The sequence below is a fragment of the Panthera onca genome, chromosome B4 (genome assembly GCF_046562875.1).
Source record: "Panthera onca isolate mPanOnc1 chromosome B4, mPanOnc1 haplotype 2, whole genome shotgun sequence".
Lineage (NCBI taxonomy): Eukaryota > Metazoa > Chordata > Mammalia > Carnivora > Felidae > Panthera > Panthera onca.
In genome coordinates this window covers 118340665-118356367 of record NC_138345.1, presented here as the reverse complement: position 1 = coordinate 118356367, position 15703 = coordinate 118340665, and the positions used below count along the sequence as shown (strand labels likewise).

At 39.8% G+C, this 15703-nt stretch overlaps 1 long non-coding RNA gene across 7 annotated transcripts in view; it reads left to right on the top strand.

Annotated features, from left to right (window-relative positions):
- The window catches only part of LOC132693915 (uncharacterized), a 101823-nt gene that overhangs the window by 34362 nt on the left and 51758 nt on the right, over positions 1-15703 (top strand). For 5 of the 7 annotated variants that reach the window (XR_009617038.3, XR_013556545.2, XR_013556542.2 and 2 more), the window contains one exon: positions 11044-11109. This is a non-coding gene — a long non-coding RNA (uncharacterized LOC132693915). Of the gene's footprint in view, positions 1-11043; positions 11110-15131; positions 15225-15703 lie in introns of all 7 variants that reach the window. The other 2 variants (XR_013556544.2, XR_013556547.2) reach the window with 1 other exon arrangement.

Below are 15703 nucleotides of genomic sequence, written 5' to 3'. Positions count from 1 at the left end.
AAATTTAATCTCACGCTCATGACAGCCTCCTCTTCCCTAAAATATTTATTTCCATACAACTGGTCATTATCTGACACTCTGTAATTTTATACTTGTATTTGATTAAATGTAAAATCCTTGAGGGACTTTTGTCTGTTTGGTTCTCTGCTGAATCTTCAACACTTCCATTAATGCCAGACACAGAGGACGTTCTCAGTAGATATGTGTTGAATGGATGAATGAGGTAATGAATAAATGAACTCTGATATGAAGGAACTGAAACCTCACTTGGGCAAAGAATTTGAAATACAGATAACTCAAGTACTGCAAATAACATTTTTTTCACATGAACCCAGATTAATTATTTCTCATGACTGTGGAGAACTTGCAAGTCAGGTCACTGAACTGAGATTGATTACTGTTGAGAAATAAAGAAGAAAAAAATGTGCCAGAAAACTTTGGATGTTAAAAAAAATCTTATTTTCAAAACAGTAGACTCAGTAGACCTAAGACTGGTACACTTGCTCTTGAACAAGATTTTGGAATTGATCATTATATTATGTGCTACATAATATACATAATACTACAGGAAGTTTGCCACCAAGGCCAAATAGGAGGATACCAAGAACAAGAAGTCATGTTGGCTAAATTAATTTCTTATTTGCCTTGTTGAAAACTAGAATGCCAGAGAAGGCATGTGAGAGGCAGTGTGTATTTGCACTTTAACAAGTCACTAATGAAAAATCTCTCAGCGTGTGTGTGTGTGTGTGTGTGTGTGTATAAAATGGGGGAAAATGAGAAAGACCTGACATAATTAGATAGATTAATAATTTGTTTGACAATTAAAGCGATTGCTATCAGCCAGGATAGAAATTCTATTCAAAAAGTTTTAATCAGTTCTCCGTATTTTGCTAAGCATTCTCCACACTCTCCTTCTCTCCTTGAAGCAGAGATCAGCGGTGCCCTGTGGTTCTCTCCCTAGTCCTAATCAACATATTTATTCATCAGTGCTTTTAGCAGTTTTAAATGTTTAGATTTGACTCACTTGGAAGTAATGGTGAATATACTGTATGACAGAATCTGTATCCAATTCTATCTAGACTGGCTTGGAGGACAAGTTGCCCCTGAGTATGCAGGGTCCTGCCAAGCTTCAACAAGTTGCCTGCACCCATGATATATGGAGCAGACGTAACTTAGTAGCAGCCCATGTGGAAGGCATGAGAGGTTTGATTAGCTAGGGTGGAAGTGAAGTTGCTCCAAAATTAGGACCCATGAGGGTCATCCAGGCTGCTGGGCAGCTTGCTTCACAGGCCATGGCTCTGCCATCCTGGAGGATTCTTGTCTTACCTGTATAGGCAAAATGCCTCTGTTTTATGTCAATGTCCTAACCTATGGGAAAAATGTCCTGGGAAAGTGATTTCCTTTCTTAAAGTTATTTTTTTAATTTACATGCAGTAAAAATCTTTTTGGGGGGTGTATTGTCCTGTAAGTTTTAACATATATAGAGAGATTTTTTGTGAACACCCCTCTTGGTTCTCTGAGTGCTGAGATCATGGGCTTCTCTTGGTGTTTCCTGTTTATGGTTCCAGTTTTGGGCTTCTCCAGAGCCCATTCCATCACATATCAGAGGTACAAACAAACAAAGAAGAAACAGCATTGCTGGGTTGCTTTGGAGCCCTGAACTTCCTACCTAGTCCTCTTTTTCTTACTCACTTTTCAGAGTCCTCTAACAGTTGCTTTATGTATTCTTCCCAAGCTTTTTAGTCTTAGTAAGCAGAGAGATAGTAGGGAGTATGTTTGCTCCCTCTAAACCAGAATTGAACTTTGCAGTTTCCTCTTAAAATGCATGGAATGATGGGACACTCTTTAGTTCCACTCACACTCTATTGATAGCAACTTAATCTTAGGGCCATGCCCACCTAGCTGCAAGACAGGCTGGAAAATACATCCTCCAGCTTAAGTTAAGGGGAAAAGCCAAAAATTTTTTACCAAGAAAGAAAGAAGAAGAGATTTTAGGAAACACTGGCAGTCTGCCACAGGGATGACAGTGAAGAATATATTCAACGTGGCTTGAAAGAATAAGATGGCTAAGAAGATCTCATGCTGCATATCTGTGCATTTGAAATATCAGGTTAAACTCTTATTGCCTCAGTTTCATCTTGGACTCTAAAACAATACAAATTTAAGACCAAAGTGAGGGCTAGACAAGTCGATGTATGCAGAATTACAAAGGAAATAGCTGCAAACTGGATCAGATTGTGGAGAGGGATAAATGTGGGCAGGAAAGTTTTTGGCAAAAGCTATAACATTTACCTCTAGCCTGCTGAGGGAAGCTTCCCTGAAGCCATTCAGAGAGCTTCAATGTAAACTCAGAACTGTTAGTTGTGTGTGGGGGGGTGAGAATGTTGGTGCCTGACTCATACCTGAGGGTATAAGTGGCTGCCTAAGGCTTGCTGATACGTCCAAAGTTTGCTGAGATGAGGAATGGACCACAGGTGGGCCACACAGAAGAGAGAATTGGTGTGAGGCTATCTTGAATCCTGTTTAATCTGTCTACCTGGAAGAGAGGAAGGACTTCAGAATCAAGAACATGGAAGATAATGCTGGGTTCTAGGAAATGGTTCAAACAATGATCATTGAGACAACAAGCTGAATGGGATGGAATTATCACCTGAAGTACACAAAACACCCACATAAAAACAAGAGAAAGCTTTAAACACCTGCCAGACCCAGAGACAGCAAGCCAGGTTTATGATTCAAGACCTTTCCTTCATCTTACTGTAGCTTTGTAAAGGGCAGGAATTAGCTAGCAGGTGCGCAGATAAGAAGCCACCCACCACCCACCACCATCCACAAGCATATGAAATCCTTATCCTTTTCCTGTTGCATGCAGGCTTCCAGCCTGAAGCTGACCCAAGCTAAGGAAGTAGAAAAGATATAATCATCAAACTGATGATTTTAATTAAGTGGATATTTTATTTACTGAATTGAGTCTACATTTATAACTTAAAGTGTTCTTAGAAATGTCTGTTACTTATGGGGTGCTTGGGTGACTCAGTTGGTTGAGTGGCTGACTCTTGACTTTGGCTCAGGTCATGATCCCAGGGTTGTAGGATCAAGCCTCATGTCAAGCTCCTCACCTGCTTAGGATTCTCTCCCTCTGTCCCTCTCCTCTGCTCTCATGTTCTCTCTCTCTCTCTCTCTCTCTCTCTCTCTCTCAAAAGAGAAATAAATAAAAAGAAATGTCTGTTACTTAAGAGTGAGGACAACTCGGGGCGCCTGGGTGGCTTGGTCGGTTGAGCATCCGACTTCGGCTCAGGTCATGATCTCACGGTCCATGAGTTCGAGCCCCGTGTCGGGCTCTGTGCTGACAGCTCAGAGCCTGGAGCCTGTTTTGGATTCTGTGTCTCCCTCTTTCTCTGCTCCTCCCCTGTTCGTGCTCTGTCTCTCTCTGTCTCAAAAAAATAAATAAACGTTAAAAAAATTAAAAAAAAAGAGTGAGGACATCTCACTCATTCTTTACCATCCCTGATTACATTTTAAAGGGAAGGTAGGAGACAAAATAATGTTGCATTTTGATAATGCTACAAATTGTATCTTGTCAATATAGCAACTACAAGTATGAAGTATTTCAGATGCAAGAGAGAAAAATCTGGTCTTATTTTCTCACAGAAGAATGTTGAGCATTTGTAGGCACTATATGTTAAGAGGAACACAGAAAGGAACCATTTGCATCAAGTGACCATGCTGGTAGAAGGATTCAGAAGGATCACATTTTTTCCCAAACTGAAGGGCTAGCATGAAGCGAGATTAAACTTGCTCAGGAGTTTAGTGGGTCAACTTGCTGAAAGCTTTATAGAGTCATGTATTTAATATGAAGAAGACTTCTTTAGTGTTATGGGGCCCCACAGATAGAATGGGTTGCCTTGAGAGATGGGAGCTTTGCATCACTGGAGATGCACAAGTTCCATTGGATGATGTTATATGGCAAGGTTGCTTGTAGAGGGAATTCAAACATTGGGAGGGTGGTAGGGGTTAATGATCTTTAAGGCCCCTTCTGACTTTGAGACTATGGGGTTCTATAATCTCTCTGTCCAGATGTGTTCATACTATTTAGAAACTGTAATATTACTGAGTCAAATCTAAAAGTGCATGTATTCTCTCATGTAACAAGCATCTACTCTATCTGATCATTTCTGTCTATTTGAATCTCATAGGAAACCAGCCAAGTGGAAAAAAAAACTCCAATAAGTTTTTAAAATCATGAATCCCATAACTGAAAAATCCCTCAAATAATGACAGTTTAGCTAAGTACAAATTATAATTAAATTTGTGATTTGTTTTATAGCTAAAAAAAGCATTCCAGCTTCCCCCGTCACCCATTCTCTTCCACTGTTGCTCTCTCTGTCAATCACCCTCTCTCGTTATCCATTAGCTCTTTACAACTCAATCCACTGAGAGAAAACTCTCTGTTCCAATGTATCCAGGCCATTGTCTTGGCTATATCTCTCTGGAATACAGTGAAGGAAGCACAGCTGCTCCAGTGTAAAGATGCAACATGGGGTTCCATGTGCTTGCCTGTTCTCTTCAAGAGTTATTTATGCCAATGACTCTTACATTTTTCTTGGATTCCACAATGGCAGGAAGCACATGGTGGGTGCTCAATAAATAGGGAAACAATGATCTCCTTTTCTTTTTATCTCTCTCATTGGGGAGCTACTGAGAGAAACCAGATTGATCTCACAAAGAAAGCCACACAGCTTTGAAGAGTGTTTGGCATTGCTTCCATTCTCCAATATTTACAGACCATGTGGAATATAAAGACAAAGCAAACAAGATCCCAGCTATCAATGTGCCAGTAATCTAGTTGGGAAGATAAAATATGGGAAAATAGACTTAATAAAAGAAAAGGTATGAGTATGATAAATGATGTGGATAAAATATTGGGCTTACAGCTTTGGAAAGGACCTTGGAGATTAGTGAATTCATAGTCTTCTTTTTACAGTTGGGTAAACTGAAGCCTTCCCAAGTCTCTGCTGTCTTGACACTCCTGTGTCCACATTACTCAAAGCATTATCCCACATTCTCCCCCAACATGATGAATCTTATAGCTTGCCTTTCCAGCAGCCATTGTCTTCTCTTTGCAGGCATGGTCTAGTTGTTTGAGTAGTAGTGTGCCCAGTCTAAGATATGAATCAGGATTGGTTTCAGTCATGACTATCCTTCCTCTATGCCAATGATTGACATAGGGATGAAAGCGTGACAGTGGGATTTAAGGGAAATCAGATGAAGGTTTCTGAAAAAGCTTCTCTTCTTCATTAAAAAGGTTCTTTTTCTTATTTCCACTTTGTTTCAAGTGTAGATGTTGATGTCTAAGGATATGACACTTGGAGTTGGGATAGACAAATTTGCACCATGAGGGAGACATTGCTACACGTGGTAGAATCAAAGGAACTCAGGATCAACCTCTGTCTAAACTTCTTGTTAGTTAACAACAAATGTCAATTTGGTTTAATTCTATGTATGTTTTGCTTTTACTCACAACCATAAACACTGCAAAACTTTATCTTCAGTAACTCTTCTGCTGCTGTCTTTCTTCCTCACTCACTTCATTAGAACCTCTGGAACCTGGATTCCATTGTCTCTCTGCTTAACCAGAGCCCTGGCTCTCCTCAGAGGGCACTGAGTCTGTTGTAACCCTTTAAGAGAACTATCGTTCTCCATTCTCCAAATATGACAGAGGTCAGAGGTATGGATGCTATTACCTTAGATGCCCATTGCCTTGGTAGACCATTAATTCTCTGCTGTTACTAGAAAAAAAAAAAAAAACAACTCTTCTCTTTTGAGGAGGCAAGAGGAAACAGATTGTGATTATACCTGATTATGCCTGATAATAACTACCATCTGGCTAAGACATCCTCTACCCCTGCGTGTTGTTGCCATGTACACTCCCCCCACTTGATCCCCCAAGCCAGGAACTCATTCATGTTCCTTTTCTGAAGTCTCTGGCAACAGCTTCACAGGCTTCCTTTTTCTCCAAATACTGTCATTATCATGGTGACATCAGTGACTCTATAGATGTCCTTTCCAATACTTGAGTTCCAGTAATAGGTGTTCAGCCTCTCACTGAAATAGTCCTTTCATTATGCATAACACTGATGCAGTGATTTCAAAATATGCCAGCCAATTCTTTGACACCCTTTCAATCAAGAGGGGTGTCTATGTTTTCTCTTTGATTTGAGCTGGCCTGAGTTACTACCTATTAACCAATAGAATGAAGTGGAAGAAACATGCTGTGACATAGGAGACTAGCTTAGAGAAGACCATGCAGCTTCTGCCAGGTTCTCTTGAGATGTTCATTCTAGGAGACGCCAGTCTCCAGGTGAGAAGTTCCACTACTCAGAGACAGTCATGCTGAAGAGGCCATGAGTAGGTGTTCCAGCCAATAGTCCCAGCAAAATTCGCAGCTGACAGAGTGTCACTGGGCAGCCTTGTTAGTAAGCCATCCTGGAACTCTAGATGCCCTTTCAGATGATTCTACCCGCCAGCCATAGAGTCATTCCTGCAGCTTTTGAGTCTTTCCAGCTGAGGCCTAAATATCCTGGAGTGGAGAAAAGCCGTGTCTTCTGTGTCCTGTCTGAATTTCTGGCAGAATTTTTTGAGCATATTAAAATGGTTGTTTCAAGCTGGTAGGTTTTGGAGTACAGGTTTCCCCTGCTACCTGAGCAGAGGATTCCTTTGAAAACTTTGGTAAGCCAAAATGGCACAAAGCCAAGCGTATATACTCTCTGCCATTTCAAAAGTTTGTGTTTCGCCATTATGAAAGACCTACATTAGTACCTGGCTTTTGCTAACCGATAGAAATCTGAAGAGGATTTTCACTTTTACCAAAAAAAAAAAAAAAAAGGCTTCATCAAACTAATGTAGGTCTTTTTCAAGAGTAAGACAGCATAACGCAAACTTTGGGAAAGTGAGGGATACCTGCACTTTGTTTTGCAGCTATAGTAAACAGAACTCCTGCCATTGGCTTTCAGGGGAGTACAGTTCATTCAATGCTCATCAAATTCTCAAGAGAGGACCTTCCAAAGCAGAGAGGCAGGATAGGACAGTGATTATACCTGATTATACCTAATAATGTCTATTTTGAACATTATGATTGTGCCAGGCACGGTGCTTTGGCTAAGAATATGGATTTTGAGGTGAAACAAATAAGGATTCCCATCCCTGCCTTGCTACTTAACAATTGTGTGATTTGGGGGCAAGAAAAGCCACTCTACGTTTTTGAGCCTCAGTTTCCTCATCTGTAAAATGGGGAAAATAACATCCATCTCATAGAATGGTTTTGAAAAATAAATATGATAATATATATAAAGCCATTGATACTCAGCAAATGGTAGCTAGTTTTGATAATAACACAGAATAATATGATTTGTGTAAGAAATGAAGTCACAATGGAAGCAGAAGGTAAGACTACAGGGTCTTTTTTTCAAAACTATACCATAGTTTATTATTTTTTACTAGAGGACCCCTTTTTGTTGGTATATTTATTCTTTCCTAGCTCTTATTTACTAGTTATTAAATCATATTTAAATGTTTAAAATATTACATTTGGTTTCATGCTAGTCATCTCAATCCGATATGAGACATAAGAAAAAATTTACAATCCAATATTTCACAGACCAGAACAATGATACTGAGCAAAAAAGTTTGGAATTTAGGGGAACTATGTTGTTCTTTTTATTATTTTGAATAAACAGGTTTTAAGAAAATCGATGTAAACTTATCATTTTGTGTGAGGGAGTGAATTTCGTTTCTAAAAATAATATTTGAGCTCAACATACTATTTATCAATTTAATTTAAAAATATTTACTTAAGTATTTCAAGAATAAAGCAAAGTGAAGAAAAAATAACATATTTTGCACAGAGGACCTCCCTCCCATCCAGATGCTAATATTTAAATGCCTTTGTGTTTTAGAAGATGAAGTTGGTAGGTTGGTGGAGAATGAATCAAAAGGTGGAACTTCTGAGCAGGGAGGTTGGTCAGGGTTATTTCAACTTCAGTATTACCGGTAGGCCATGTGGTTATAATTCAACGATGGGTAGGAGGCTGGATGGGAAGGTGTGGGCATGAGAGGCCCCATAAAGGAAGACGTGAGAGGCCTTGGTTTTCAGGAGACCTGTAGTCAAATTTCTCTCCCCAGCCCCCAATACCATAGCACAAATCTGTGTTTCCTTTTTCTTAGGGAGAAAAAATAAAATTAACAAAGTACAACCACTAAACAGGTTACACTAAGCTATGTGAGCAATTTTGTCAGAAATATCAATTCTACATATTGCAGCAAAAGAAACATGGAATGTTTGCCAAGTTCTTGTGAGAAATCTCTGTCTAAAAATTGTGCTAGCTTGCTAAATATAGAGTTGTTACAAAGAACAGAGCCAATTGGCCTGTTAAACCCACCTCAAATGAGATGATGGGGTTATGCTGGATTTTACCACACCAATCACTTCTACCCCAAGGGACGTGGAAATGAGGTCAGGGCACTTTTGTGCCTGAAGCCAGATAGTTTCCCAGTTTCTGTAGATGTTCCTCCCCTCAAAAAGTGACAGGAAGTATCCGTATGTCCTCATACACCTGATTTCGAAATGAAGAAATCTCTTATGCAGATGGCTGAAACAAAGCTGTGTATTAATTTTTTTTAAAGTAAAAAATCCAAAAAGGACAGTAGAAAAATTCTTTGAATGCTCTCATAGTGTCCTGAAACTTCTGTTCTGTTGCTCTTTAAAGAACAGTTAGGTCTGGCTCCAAGGAAGGAATCACCCTTAATATTGCAAAGCACCTAAAAATATTAGTAACCGACTGAATGCAAACGAGTCAAATAGCTCAGGATATGAAAGCTGTAACAGGAAGAGGAATTGGGTTGTGAGAAAGAGGCATGGAAGTAGCTTTGGATGTCATGAAGGAAAGCATGCAAATTGCTGTTTGGGAAGGTAATTTGTGTCCTTATGAAAGCACACTGAGAAGGTGCTGGAATATCAATGTAGTCAGCTGGATTGTGTCCCCCCAAAAGTCATGCCTAAGCTCTAACCCCTGGTATCCATGAGTATGACCTCATTTATAAATAGAGTCTTTGCACATATAATTAAAGATCTTGAGCTGATATTATTGTGGATTTAGGATGGATTCATTCTAAATCCAACACCGGTTCCCTTAGAAGAGAAAGGGGGGGAAGTTGAAACAGAAACATAGAGAAGGCGGTGATGTAAAGCAGAAACAGAGATTGGAGGGACGCAGCCAGAAGCCAAGGAACATTCAGGACTACTGCCAGCCACCAGAAGCTAGGAGACAGGCCTGGAACAGATTTTCTCTCAGAGCCTCCAGAAGGAACCAATCCTGACAACTTGATTTCGGACTTCTGGCCTCTGTAACAGTAGGAGAAGACATTTTTATTGTTTTATGCTGCCCAGTTTGTGGTCATTTGTTACAGCAGTCTTAGGAAACAAATAAAACCACCCACAGAAACACCCATGTGAAGAGGAGACCCAGGATTAGAAAAGGGGATGTTGATAGGTGGAGAAGTGTGCTATTCCAACTTGAATTTATTAAAAATTAAATGAAATAAAAAATTTAGCTCCTCAGTTGCACTTGTCACAATTCAATTGCTACACGGGGCTCCCAGTTACTCAAAGGGACACCACAGATACAGCACATTTCCATCGTTGCAGAGAGTTCTATTGGACAGTGTTGCTGTAAGAGCCACAGATCAAAGTTTCATTTCTATGGGCAAATGACGTGCATGGGGACTGTTGGCTTCAAATCTGTCTTTTCACTCACACCTGCACCAGAAGATAGCAGTTATCACTGGTAGTGTCACTTTTGATTATGAAGGAACTACAGCAGAAAGGTGTAAATATAGTACAACCACCTGTCTCGGGTTTCCTCCCACATACCATCTTCCCAAACAACAAACATAATAAATGATAGTATTGATAGACAATTCTCTTCCAAGACGACATCCCAAATCACTATTGCAGAAACTATCAAACATGTTCTTATCTGTGAATGCTATGTGAGTCATACCCAGGAGGCCATATTTACTCCATTCCCTTCCTTGTATATTTCTATTTCCTCTTAAAATTTTAAGGAGGATTTCCCCCCCTTATAGCAATTTACCCTCTGGTGGGCTCTGTAGTTATTGAGAACAGCAGGAGCTCTATGGTGGGCTTAGAAACCTAGGGAAAGATTCTGAACAGGGGGATGATGTGATATACACTTATTTTCCCCAGAAGATGAATCTGGCAATGCTGTTAGGATGATTGGAAGGGGTAAAGCCTGTTGGCTGTGTAGTTGTGATGAAAATGGGAAAGAAATTATGCTCTGAATTGCAAAAGCTGCCGTCACCAAGATCCACCTGTTCAGAGCTATCTTTAGCTGCATTCAGGAACAATTTACCCACATAACCTTCCTTTCCCTTACTTTTCTTGTCTCCAGGTACAGGCATGAAGGAATTTGCAACATTAAAATGGGAAACGGCATTACAGGAGTGTGTGTGTGTGTGCATGTGTGTGTGCGCGTGTGTGTGTGTAAGAGAGAGAGAGAGACAGAAACAGAGAGAGCGATGGGATATACAAGTGTGCATGTACATGTGTGCTGGTGCATTGTTCGTCACAGGTAGTACCAACAGTATGGCATTTAATAGTTTCTTACAACCTGACCCTAAACACATTATCTTTTTCACCCTAAAACCTTCCCTCCTGCAGCTCTTAGAACCACATGTACTGTTTCCTAAATATTCCAGGCACTGCTGTGTCTCCATCTTTTGTCCTTATCTTTCCTTTGCCTGGAATGCTGTTCCATGTCTTCTCCTTGTGGTAAATTCAGACTCATTTTCAAGGCCAGTACATAGGTCACTGCCTGTAGAAAGCTTTCTTTCATTATTCTATTCTCCCTTTGGAAGATATTCTGCTTCTTGTGGCTTTCCCTCTTGACAGTCAAACATGTTCATTTACCATGCGGGATTTGAATTCATTGCGTTCTTATTATTTCTTTTACATTTTATTTGCAGAACTCATCCCAGCATCATCCTCAGTGGACACTCAAGGGAAGTATGCTGAATGGACATCTGAGCTAGGTGAGGTTGACTTGGAAGTGGAATGGGAAGTAGGTGCCAGATGTGAATCTCTCAGCCATTTTCCCCCCCTTATTTGACAAATACTGTTAGGACCTGTTTTCATTCAATAAAATTCATTGGCCTATAGCTTAGTGGTAGCATGTCATTTTACATCCAGATAAATTATTCATTAGAAGTAACAGATCTCTTTACTCTCCTTACCCCTCAGCATGCATTTGCTACACATATCTATCTGCCCTCTCCCCATTGCAGTCTTCCCCACTTTATTAAATAGCACCCCTACCCCCCACCCCCACACACACTCAATTGTATAAGCCAGAAAGCTGGAAGTCTTCCTTGATTGTGTTTCCTTCTCTTTGTCTCCTCCTCCCATATCCAATCTGTCAGCACGAACTCTTGATTCGATCTTCATGTTATCTCTCTCTCCTTCTTGCCATTTCCACAGCCACCACTGTGACCACCCACCAGTATCTCTTGCTTGGATTACAGCTGTAGCTTCTTAGTTGGACTTCCCATATCTGTTCTCCACAGAGTAGCCAGATAGACATAGCAACATAAATTGGAGAATTTTACCCCTTTGGTGAAGCATTTTAATGGCTTCCCACTGTCCTTTGAATGAAATTGAAATTCCTGAGCATGGCCTAAGAGGCCCTGAGAGGTCAAGCTCCCAACTGTCTCCCAGCTCCTGTCAGGCATCTCTCCCCATCACATGCCAGTCTCCTTCACACAGAGTTTCTTTCTTCACTTCAGAGCTCTGCAGACTTCTCTGATTGGAACCATGTTTTTGCTACTCTTGGAAGATTGATTCCTTCCTGAATGTAAGGGTCAATTTTTATGTTACTTCCCCCAGAAAAGTTTTCCCTGACCCTCATTAAGTAAGATCCCCTCTTATTCTCTTTTCACAATGTAGTTTGTGTCCTATATAGTCCTCACAGAATTTTTCATGAGTTCAGTTATTGGTGTGTTTGTTCAACTATTGTCTACTCTCCCAGTGGGCTTTAAGCAACACAAGGGCAGAGATCATCACCAACATGGTGCCTGATAGAGACTATATGGTCCGTAAAATACATATTGAATGAGTGGATAAGTGGGTGAGTATTCAGACTCCTCTTACCATTCGTTGGCTGTCATAACCTTCCTCGTGCTTTAAGACTTACCTCAACAGTGCCAGCTCTGCATAAAGTCTTCTTCAATTCCCCTACTCAAACCCTTACTTTGAGCTCCTATGCTATTTGTTTAAGGCTTTGATGTTGTGAAGCAATATATGAAGTAGTTGAGAGAACAGGTTTTAGAGTAAGTAAGAATCTAACATTTGTCACCTTTGTGATCTACTTGGGTGAGTAACTAAAACTCCCTGACTTTTAATTTCACTACACCAGAGAAACTATTTTCAACCTCATTTGTGTAAGGTGGTTGACACAGAGAAGGAGACTTAATGATGATTGATAGCCAGTAATATATTGGTTCATAATCTTCTATATATTTTTACATAAGTGTTTTGAAAGTAAGAAATAGTGATCCCTAAATGACATGACTGAAGACATTTGGTGGCTCTGGACCAGGTCAAAAGCAGCTATTGATATCGGAGACCATTCCAGGTTCTGGAGTCATAAAAACCTGGTTTTAATCCCTAGATCTACCACTGATTGGCTGTGACCTCGTATATATTTCTTATCCTTTTGAAGTTTCAGTTTCCTGATATGATTGAAATGATACTTTCTCAACAGGGGTGTTGTTCATACTATCTCAACAGGAGTATATTAAATACAACTTATGCAAAGAGGGAACAATGTATAATCAGAGCTATATAAAATACCTTTAACACTGATCTATTTCATTCAACCAGGATAGAAACTTGGTCAAACTCAACAAGATCAAATCTGACATGACTAACAATGCCAGTAGATCTCCTGTCAATTTCTTAAAGCAGCCAAACATACCAGAGTCTGAAAAATACTTTTCTCAAATTGATGAATACAATGCAAAGATCTGGGCATTTCTCCAAATGCCTGCCCATTCATCCTAGGTAGTGGCTTCCAACCATTCTTGCAACAGCTATGGATTCAAGGTGAACTCTGACTGGGACTGGATTAACACTAAAAGATGCTCTGTTACAAAGATTTCTGATAGCTAGTAGGTTCATCTTTTTGAAGAGATATCTGAGAAATCTGGAGGCAGATAAAGCCTTCTTTAAAAGAGAACAATAGACATCTGACCCCTCTAGGAAATGGGTATTCAGACATTTCTAATGTTCAACTATTGAAAAAGATATGTAAAAAAGTATTTTAAAAAATTGAAAATAACATTTCCAAAGGAGATGACATGGGGTTGTGTAGTGGGTTGGATAGTATCCCCCTAAAAGTTATGTCTATCTGGAAGCTGTAAATGGGCGTTATTTGGAAATAGCTCTGAATAATTTAATCAATGTGCAAGCAGGTGTAATCAACTTAAAATGAGGTCATACCGAATTAGGGTCGTTACTATATCTAATAAGACTGGTGTCTTTATCAGAAGAGGGGAATTTGGACACAGACACACAGACATAAAGGGAAGATGATTTTATGAGAATGGAGGCAGAAATTGGAGTGAAGTTTCCACACACCACGGAATGCCAAGGATTACAGCAGTCACTATAAACTACAAGAGAAGTCTTCCCTCGACTCTTCAGAGGAAGTATGATCCTGCTGGCACCTTGATTTCAGACATGTAACTGACATGACTAACAATGCCAGTAGATCTCCTGTCAATTTCTTAAAGCAGCCAAACATACCAGAGTCTGAAAAATACTTTTCTCAAATTGATGAATACAATGCAAAGGTCTGGGCAAAGTATTTTTTAAAATACTTTTTTACATATCTTTCTCAATAGTTGAACATTAGAAATGTCTGAATACCCATTTCCTAGAGGGGTCAGATGTTTATTGTTGTCTTTTAAAGAAGGCTTTATCTGCCTCACAGTTCCTTCAGAACTGTGAGAGGATAAATTTGTTGTTTTAAACCACTCTGTTTGTGCTGATTTGTTACAGAAGCCCTAGGAAACTAACACAGGCTGAAATCTTGAGTACCAGATCATGAGCTCTGCCAGATATGAGCCCCATCTATTCCCTTGAGCCTCTCCAGGCCTCAGTTTTCCTATTTGAAAAAGACTGTGACACCAAAGGTAGGAAAAAACAGTACAAGAAAAGAAAATTACAGACCAGTTTCCCTGATGAACATAGATGCAAAACTCCTCTACAAAATACATGCAAATTGAATTCAACAGCATATTAAAAGGATCACTATGATCCTATGATCACTTGATCACTATGATCAAGTGGGATTCATCCCTAGGATGCAAGAATGGTTCGTTTGCGACAACACAAATGGATATTGAAGGTGTTCTAAGTGAAATAAGTCAGTTACAGAAGGACAAATACTGCGTGATTCTAGTTATATGAGGTATCTTTAAGAGTCAAAAAGATAGAAACAGAAAATAAAATGGTGGCTGCCAGAGGACGGAGGTAGGGTGGAATGGGGAGTTGTTCATTGGGTATAAAGTTACAATTACACAGTGAGTAGGTTGAGATATCTGCTGTGCAACATAATGTCTATACTTAACAGTATGATGTTGTGCACTTAAAAATTGTTAAGAGGGTAGACCTTCAGTTAAGTGTTCTTATACAAAGACAGAACAAAACAAGAGCAAAGGGACACAAGGGAACTTTTGGAGGTGAGAGATACGTCTATTGTATTGATTGTGGTGGTGATATCATGAGTGTATGGAGTATGGATACATCCAAACTCATCAAATTGTATACATGAAATATGAGCAGTTTCTTTTTGTGTATTAATTATTCCTCAATAAAGCTGTAAAAAATTGTTGGTGAATTATACAAATATAATGAAAAATCTTTGACATATGCAAAAAAAGGAAAGAAAGAAAAGGGAAGAAAGGAAGAAAGAAAGAAAGAAAGAAAGAATAAACGGTGTGTATGGAATACGTCTTTTGCCCTGTTTCATATTTTGCCTACCATCTTACTCTAGATGGAAGTGCCTCAGCTGCCCCATGCATAGCTTACATTTTGGTCCAGAGCTTCTCTGCTACAGCCACATGAGGCCTCACAGGACTCACTACTCGTAGGTATTGTAGCCGTGGAAGTGTTTCGATGCCAACACCCTACAGAAGAGCTCTTGACCAAAAGGGATAGAATCCAGGCGGGAAATATTTCCCTTCTCAGAGTCTAAGACAGATAATTCTAGGGTGTTTTCTGTGTAGCTCCTCAGAGCTTTCCTCACCTGTTAGAACCCCAGTTGCCCACAGAGTCAATCATCCAGACAACACAACCCTGGGTTTCACTCCCCCTAATCTTCACTCTTTTTCCTTGGTGTGCTTCCCAATTTAAACTGCCTGCACACAAGCCATTATCGTATGTTCTGCTTTTTGGAGAACCTAGACTAAGACACTGTGAGAATCATGGCATTGACCTCACAGGTTTGTTTCAAAGATGAACGTTTAAATGTATGTAAAATGCTTGGTCTAGTGCCTGCCCATAGAAGCACTCAGTAAATGTTAGCCATTTTCCCCATATGAGATGGAATGTTCTGGAAGATGAATT